The sequence below is a fragment of the Homalodisca vitripennis genome, unplaced genomic scaffold (genome assembly GCF_021130785.1).
Source record: "Homalodisca vitripennis isolate AUS2020 unplaced genomic scaffold, UT_GWSS_2.1 ScUCBcl_213;HRSCAF=1649, whole genome shotgun sequence".
NCBI classification, from domain to species: Eukaryota; Metazoa; Arthropoda; class Insecta; order Hemiptera; family Cicadellidae; genus Homalodisca; species Homalodisca vitripennis.
In genome coordinates, this window is record NW_025776368.1 from 234433 (window position 1) to 244200 (window position 9768).

A 9768-nucleotide genomic window follows, 5' to 3' on the forward strand; every position below is an offset into this window, starting at 1 on the left:
ATAAATATAAATTATAAACCATTGGTAGTAACAGAAAATCGTATTTTTATCAATAAATAACATTAATGCATTACATTCTAAGTTTCTGAAGTCAAACATTTGTGGATTTGAGGCGAGCTTCTTTATAACGCAGTTTTAATTTTTAACCATTGGTAAATTTAAATGCACAACCGGCAACCGGTTAGCGTTTCCTAAGAGTTAAAATGACGAAGAAAGATGTTCAAATTCATTTATTCATTCAGATGCGGGATGATGCATGCCTTTTAAAGATCTAGACATTTTTTTACGATAAGTAGCCTACGTTAAAAATTAAATTAGTGGTAATGCATTGCTGAAGAAAAATATTCAGTCTCATCTAATTTTTAAAATATACTTATAACTCAGCTATTTGTGTATTTAAATTTTCCTCATTATGTATATAAAATTAGGATTTCTTGGAAAGCCTAATCCATTTTAAGTAATATTTATTGACATTAATTCATTCACTAAATAATTAACAATTTTATATTTAGTAATTAAGCTCCAGAAAACGAATCCGGTGTTAAGATATTTTGATTGCATAGTTGATTCCAAAATTTAAAACGAGTACACTAAATTAATAAAGTGGATACGAAGTAGTTCTAAAATCCAACGCAATAGCGAAACAATCTGTTTTAGCATTACACACTTACGGTGAAGCAATTGGTTTATAACTAACGTTATAACTTTTTTAACATTGGCCGTAGCGTTCTAATAGATACATTTTCTTAATACATAAAAATTTGAAAATCCTTTTATAATTTCAAGAGTTGTAGCTATTTGAACCAATGTTTTAGGAGCACCTTGTAGTTAGGTAAAAAGAAAAACTATAATTTTTATTTAAAAGTAAATCATTTGTTTAAGAACATGTTTATTAAAAACATATAATTCTTTAGTAACATGTCATACATAAATATATGAGTCTTAACTGATAAATCATCTAAAACCATGACACCCCATGAAACTGTAACTCAAACACAGGGCCTACTTTTAAAAGTTTATATATTTAAATTCAGTTGTTTTATATGGGTCTGATTACAAAATGTTTCTACTTTAAATTACTAATTCCGGGTGAAATGATTAAAAACGTGTTGTGTTATATAACAGGGATACGTCTTTAAAATTAAAAATACATATTACATCCAAAGAATCGCCTGCATCACCTTCAGAATAAAAGCTCTTCCCGCAGGATCTTCATGGAATGATTTATTCGTCCGATTTATTTTTAATATTGATTGTCCGAAGAAACGTTACAACAGCTGTCTAGATTCCTCCAAGGCAAAAGGCACTAACCATGTTCTGTCAATATTGCTTACGGAAGTAACGAGTGTAACATTTCCCGAACTTGGACGGAATTGTAAAATTTAAATCTGGACCGTGGTTGGTACTCACTGGGCAGAGGGGTGCACCACAGGACCAGACCAGCCAGTGAGGCGAGAAACACCACAAAAGCACCACGGAGCACCACAGCCATCACACACCACGGTAACACCACACCACACAACAGCCGAGAGTGTTGATGACAGTGAGAGTGAAGAATGATCTACAGCAAGTACCTCCAGTGGGGAAAGTGTCTACTATTGTTGTCGATGTTACTTCCGTATCCGCTGCTGTTGCAGCTTCTGGATCTGAATCTGAGTATGGAAGAGAGGAGGGATAACTCTCCCTTTCAGCAACGCTGGAGAATTGTTGTAGCTTGGCAAAGGAGGAAGGTTCATGTCTAGTACTATTTAGTAATGATTGGCTCTTGAATTCATATTCCATTGAAGTAATACAGTATTATTTGAACAAACATTAAACTATTGTAACTTGCGAGATATAATGGTCGAAGGGTTGTGTGTACCAGAACTTAGTACATAAATCTCTTGCGGTACGTGATCCAAATCTATTTATGAGCGGTTATTCAGCTATAATAGCGGTCTGTCAAAGTTGGAGAGAGAGAAAAATCTGGTGTTTTCTGAGATCGACTTCTTTGGCGTATCTCTAGCCCCATTCGAGAAACAAGTTTGTGAAGTGTTTAGTGAAGTGAGATTCAATCAATATGGCCTCTCTTTTATAATGTATTACTTCCTTGTTCTAGAACTTGACCTTTATTATATTGAATACATCGATATTCACTTATATGTCACAATAAAAGTTAGTTCCTTTTTATACAAAACCAAATAAGGTTTGATGGGGATTTATTATCTAACTATTTGTTATTTTTTACCCATCGATCTGTTTTTTTTGTTAATTTGATTTATAGTTATCTTGTGACCGGTTATAATATCCATCTTGTTATTAGTTTATAGTTAATCTTGTTACTATATTATAATTATGATGTTTCCATTAAAAGAAAATCCTAACTCTAATCCTAAAAAATTATAAATGCGAAAGTGCCTTTGCTTGTTTGTTTAGCTTTCACGCATAAACTATTTAACCGATCGTACTGAAAATTTGCGTTGACATTCTTAGGGTCACTGGGACGAATATATACCTATTATTATTTTGAAAATCCCACCGGGCTATTCCCTACTGGTCTTTAAAATAGAAAAAAATCCATCAGCCTCTAAAGTTACATAATATTAATAGAAAGATCTTGTTAAATGTAATCATCTGTTTGTGTCAACGTTGATTTGTTCAGCGCAATCATATGTTTAAATTTAACCATTATTTTAAGAATAATATTTATGTTTTATAATAACTATGAATGTTTATGTGCAGGAATGTTTAGACACTCCAGATTGGCTGACTTCACTACAGTCCGAAAACATGACAATAAATGATTACTGAAACTGTGAAATAAATTTACTAAGGATTTCCTCCTTATACCGGGACTATATACTTTCAACCGGAAGCAAAAGTATGTATGTGTTTTATTTTACATCGTGACAATAATGCAAACACGAATATGGTAATAGATACATCTTTGACCGAAAGAAGATTGCAAGAGACGTAAGTAGACAGAAGTTGGCTTCTCAATCCTTAGTCTTTACATATATTATATTTATCAGTACAACGGGGTATATTCCACTAAGGCACTTGTAATATCTTAGACCGGAAGTCAACGCTTTTTGACAGAAGTAGGAATTCCTAAATCTACACAAACCCATATATCCTGCTTTATATATTCATTATTGAGTCCATAAAGCAAACTCAAATTTGGTACCGTAAACATACTTACAAAAGAAGTGAATTTGAACACCCGGAAGTAGACATTTTTGACAGAGGTAGGCTTTTTAGTCCTAAGTAGGTAAATATATTACTTTCATCGGAACAACAAGGCAAACTCAACTATGGCGCTGGTAATTTAGTTTCCAGCCAACTAATAATACTCAAAACCACGGCATATCCAGACCCCTGAGGACTGACGAAGCGGCTTCTTCCTCCGTAACTTTTTCGGCAATTCTCCTTTCAGGACGGATGCTATTGGTTTCCTGAGAGGCTGGAAGTGATGCGTGGTGCATGAGCTACGTAGTCTGTTTTACAAGTAATTCCTATATGTTAAAATTCCTTGATATTGTTTAGTTTGTTTTTGTTTTGTTTGCATACTTATTATCTATTGTTGGTTTCATTCAGATCTACTTGTAATATTTGTAAAATATGTGTTGTACCGTTGTGATAAATAAATAAAATAAATAAGTATATTAAACCTTAAGAAAATCACAGAAGCTGGAACTAAGTGGTCATTTTTTAAATCCAAAGTAGGTTTTTGAGACTTATTTGTAAATATTTGTAACCGGGAGGAAAAGGAAAACTCATATTTGGCGTCGGATATATAAATAATTTTAACTATAAATGCTCCTATACTCGCAAAAAGTAATATTAGAGTTAGTTCCTAACTTCTGATCGTCTAACTATGAACTGTACAATAATACGTACCTGATCGTATGCTTAGTTACGTTTATATCATATTATAGGTGGCCATTATAATACATCATAAATGCTTTGACTAAGCATCTATTAATATTATAAACGCGAGAGTGTCTATGTTTGTTTGTATTGATTTCACGCGTAAACTATTCAACCGATCGTTCTAAATTTTACATCGGCATTCTAAACTGCCACGATTAACTGCTAGTATGTGAATAAAAACAATATTGGTTTCAGATACCGACATTTCCTACTACTTTCCTTGTACAGTTCCTGATACACAATATTTCCGTGAAAACATCACTTAACAATTATTGGATGTTTTAACAATTGAAAGAACTAAGAGCTATCCCTCGTTAAGCATGCGCCTTCCAAAGCAAAGTAAAAATCAAGCCTTTTAGAGATCAAGGTTTGATTGTGCCCTGATGGCCACCGAGACTTGGCCTCTAGTTTCCTCTGTAGGAAGACCGGCACCGCCACCATTCATCACCAGCGTCCCCCAGCCGATGACCTTGCCCCGTGTTCTTGCCTCGCCAGATCAGGGACACTTACACGTGGCTCGACCTCACGAATTGCGCAATAATAAAGACTATGTGATCTGTGTTCCAAAAGGTCACTTTGCCATCCTCTGCCGTTTAGCCGACAAATTACTCCACGGATTGTTAAATAAAAGAAAGGTAGGAAATTCCAAAATTCCTAAGTGCAAAATCTACGGTAAATGACTCTTTTTGGATGATGAAGGACAAAAGAAGTGTATGTAAGACAATTTTGTTGGCCGAGCTCAAACTGACATAGCCAACGAAATAGTTAGCCAAATAACATACTGATAATTGAGAGAATACAGCATTTTACGTAAACTCCACTTAGGCCTACAGCTTACAAAACCATTTTCAATATACTACAGCATCTGATCAACTCTAATACGCTCCATTTCATTAAGAAAGAGGGTACTGCCGACCTTTTGGATTTTCCCGAATCCTTTGGGGTCGAACTATGGGACTTTCGTTAAAACGGTAGGTTTCTCGGTTGAGACGCTATACATCGCATAAGGGTGGTCTACCTCAACCTGTATAGCTTACCTCTCTGATAAAAACCTAACATATATTGGTGGTACAAATGTCAAAACTTCGTGAAAAGTAGATACAGTTTATAAGTGAATTATAAATGATTTTAAGTGAAAATTGTACTAAATACACTGTTCACTACACCTTTTAAATAGCTCTCTTAAACAACAAGTATTTTTTATTTAAAATTCAGTTTTATAGTTCAAAAATACTAATTTTCGTAACGTTTTCTGCATCTCAAAGTTTTAACTCCTGTATTTGCGTACGGTTTTAGTGAATTGAATTTTTACTTTTTCAATTTTTCAGTTACAAGGTGTAATTATTATTCCTACATATATCTAAGTTCTAACTGTTTCGGCTTGACAATGGCGTTATTAAACTAACCTCATTTATAGACGTCAGAACTGTAATCCGTTGTTTCCGCACCAAGTATTAAGGTTGGTTGTCTCGCATCCAGTGGGATTTTCAAGAACTTTTCAAAACCTCATGTTATGACGGCTCATTTCTCCATTGCTAAGAAAAGTTGCTTCGTCTCACCATAGAACTTAAATATCAATCTTCGTGCATGTTATCACGGGCTGATAAATAAAATTTCATTCTTTGAAGTCATCTCTATGCAATACTTGATGTAGTGAAATCCGGTATGGGTGCGTTTTACTGTCCTAAGGACCTGAGTACTGTCGTTGGCTAATTCCTGCATCGGTAACAAACTCTCCTAGATGAGTCATGAGGGTTGAGCTGAATCGCAGCCAAAAGGTCTCGTGCCTTATCATTCCTTACAGGCCTAGCGAGCTGGTTCACTTTGCTGTAGTCCGGTTATGTGTTTCTAGTTTCACGAACACGACTATGTTATCACGGGCTGATAAATAAAATTTCATTCTTTGAAGTCATCTCTATGCAATACTTGATGTAGTGAAATCCGGTATGGGTGCGTTTTACTGTCCTAAGGACCTGAGTACTGTCGTTGGCTAATTCCTGCATCGGTAACAAACTCTCCTAGATGAGTCATGAGGGTTGAGCTGAATCGCAGCCAAAAGGTCTCGTGCCTTATCATTCCTTACAGGCCTAGCGAGCTGGTTCACTTTGCTGTAGTCCGGTTATGTGTTTCTAGTTTCACGAACACGACTAGCAAGTGTTTGTTAAACCTTTTGTGAATAATTTTCACGGTCCGGGTAGCGTCAAGCGTACAGCGTGGCAGCAGCTGTGTAGTCCTGCAAACATATACCTAATACCCTATCACCGTCAACGTAGAAAAAGCTTCTCCTTTGTGAAAGGCATCATATTTGACAGACCACAATACTCGTCATCAAGGACACGGCACAACACTGATTAACTACAAAATCTGATAATACATTATTATCATCTCTTAACACTTGTTCAGAAAGGTTCAGATTCGATGAAGATACGCCTAACCATGGCAGTAAAATGTAACGAAACGTACAAACACGTGTGTAGATTAATAAAAAAGGATAAAATATATCTGACATTGCTATTTAATTTGTTATCAAACACATCCATCACAGATCAGTGATGAGATATCAATCAATTAATCATCAAAGTTTAACTTTTATGAGAATTTGCTCATTTTATTAAAAGTTTTATCTAACAGGTACACTTACGGTAACTCTCCTTAAACTTAAATTGTTTTTAAAAAGAATTGGTACAAACTTTGGAATACTCTAAAGTAAAGACAGAACACAACGACATATTAAATGTAACAAAACGCCATGTACATTATTTTTGCGCCACTTCTCAACCATCCAAGATAAATCCGAACTTTAAATACAAAAACAGCTTTTAAGAGACCTATTTGATAGGTGTAAAGTTATAATTTGCTAGTTGAATATATTAGATTATACGAGTTTGAAATATCCCAACTTTGTGTATTATCCTTTCAAAATTAGCTGTAGATTAACATAGTGCCCGGAAATAAAAAAAAATAATTTAACTGTATTTGTTAAGAATGTGAAAGAGATATTATACTTCTAATTTTAAATAAGCGATTGCTGCTCTTACAATCTGAAAACATTTCTGTAAACCTTGATATTTCTCTATTTACTCAATATTTTATTTCTAGATGTTACGCATTAAAATAGTAAAAGAATTAGGTTTCAAAATTGTATTTACAATATTAAAGAAACATACATGAACATCAACCCTCCACCACCCCTCAGTCTCGTGTTACAAAACTAAGACGACTCCTTTATATAAAATTTTGAAAGATCCAGCTGCACATATGTGAAAAATACTGCAAAATCCAGACACACTAACAATTTCGACACTGCTGTCAGCCATGGAGCCTGGGACCAGCAGAGCGCTACGACGATGAATGGTGTCCAGACGAGGGATTTCACAACTGCTGTCAGCCATGGAGCCTTGGACCAGCAGAGCGCTACGACGATGAATGGTGTCCAGACGAGGGATTTCACGATTGCTGTCAGCCATAGAGCCTGGGACCAGCAGAGCGCTACGACGATGAATGGTGACCAGCCGAGGGATTTCACGACTGCTGTCAGCAATGGAGCCTGGAACCAGCAGAGCGCTACGACGATGAATGGTGTCCAGACGAGGGATTTCACAACTGCTGTCAGCCATAGAGCCTGGAACCAGCAGAGCGCTACGACGATGAATGGTGACCAGCCGAGGGATTTCACGACTGCTGTCAGCAATGGAGCCTGGAACCAGCAGAGCGCTACGACGATGAATGGTGTCCAGACGAGGGATTTCACAACTGCTGTCAGCCATAGAGCCTGGGACCAGCAGAGCGCTACGACGATGAATGGTGTCCAGACGAGGGATTTCACGATTGCTGTCAGCCATAGAGCCTGGGACCAGCAGAGCGCTACGACGAAGAATGGTGTCCACACGAGGGATTTCACGACTGCTGTCAGCCATGGAGCCTGGGAAGAGCAGAGCGCTACGACGATGAATGGTGACCAGACGAGGGATTTCCTGGCTGCTGTCAGCAATGGAGCCTGGGACAGCAGAGCGCTACGACGATGAATGGTGTCCAGACGAGGGATTTCACAACTGCTGTCAGCCATAGAGCCTGGGACCAGCAGAGCGCTACGACGATGAATGGTGTCCAGACGAGGGATTTCACGACTGCTGTCAGCCATAGAGCCTGGGACCAGCAGAGCGCTACGACGAAGAATAGTGTCCACACGAGGGATTTCACCACTGCTGTCAGTCATAGAGCCTGGGACCAGCAGAGCGGTATGTTGAAGAAAGATTCACTATCCTCCCATTCTTTACTATAATCCACTCTCAAGCTTGGAACCATAAAATCACCTCTGGCCATCTTGAACCAGAGGTGGTTCATTCTTCTTGGCCCATTAAAATGGGGTAAAACTGCTCGACGTTCTAATATCAACTCTTTAGCTGACTATCATTTTGGAGGGTAATTTAGAACATTTTGGGTGCAGCTGGAATTCTGTATATGTATAATAAAATCGGACCTAAACATTGTAGCATGTTTACGATTCAATTTCGAATTTTGACTACATATTTAACATAGATTACCATAGAAACAATTAACAATGTTTTATGATTGTTATCATTTCTATAATAAATTTTTACTTTTTGTTTCAGCCAGTTACTCGTAAATAATTCTGTTTTCACTCTGGAGCATTTACGTTCGTCGTTTAGTTCCACCTACCTTATATTTATCTTTCGGCAAATCAATGTTTTCATCAAGAATTGTAAAATGATAACAAATTATATCTATGCTTGATTTAAAATTAAAAAAAAAATCCTTATGTAGGGAGAATGTTGCAAATTGCCACCAGTCTTTCAACCCATCAAGCAACCCATTGTGTTCTCCTAAATTTGCCTTTTGATATTCAAAAGTGTCTACCACTTGTTTTGAAAGCACTTTCCGTACACTAAAAGTGTTAATTCCTATCAAATTTAACCGTAATTGCGGTCTATTTATTAGTGGCCTGGGATAGTTTGTTTAATAACAAACCACATAACAATGCCAGCTATGTCTTAACCTGTTTCAGTTAATATGAACACGTTGTTGTATTTCAGTTACTTTTTACCGGTATGGACAAGCTTGTCCTCTACAGCTGCTGAACCTTTTTGATCAAGTTCGGGAGAAATGATAACGTGCACGAAGATGAATATTTTCCTTCCGAAGATGAAGAAACAACCTCCCAAAACAATAGAGATGTGAACCGCCACAACATGAGGTTCTGAGCTTTTCAGAACCTAACTGGATGCGTGAGGTAGCCAACCAAAGGTACTGGACCCTCAATACTTGGTGCGGTATTGCTGGTATCCAAAATGTTGGCTCGTTTTTTTATAAGGCCCCTTACGGAAATATATTCAAACACTTTCTCATAGATTACTTGCCTAATTTACTGTTGAATATTCCTGAACAAACAAACTCAGTAATGCGGTTTATGCATGTTGGGGCGTCAGCCGGACTACTCTCAAGCGGTGAGTCAAACTCTCTTCCAGTCAACTATCCACCCAGATCCTAGGATTTAAGTTCTTATAAGTTCATAAGTTCTTTATTGTGTAGTATTACAATTTTTACAATAATTGTATTACACTCGTCAGAAAAATATGGTTTAAGTTGCATATCTAAATAAAACAATATTTCTAAAACTTTTCACAATTTCTGTAGCCACTTTTAAATTATTAATCGGAAAAAACTCACCAACCGAGTAAAAAGCTTTCTGTATGAGATAGTTATATAATAATTTTTTGAATTTTGTAGGATTATTTTCCATTGTAATATTTTGCGGTAGCCTGTTATATAATTTTGGCCCCATATTCTGGGGAAGTGAGGCACTAAGCTGAAGTCGGTGGGGAACTTGCCTATGTT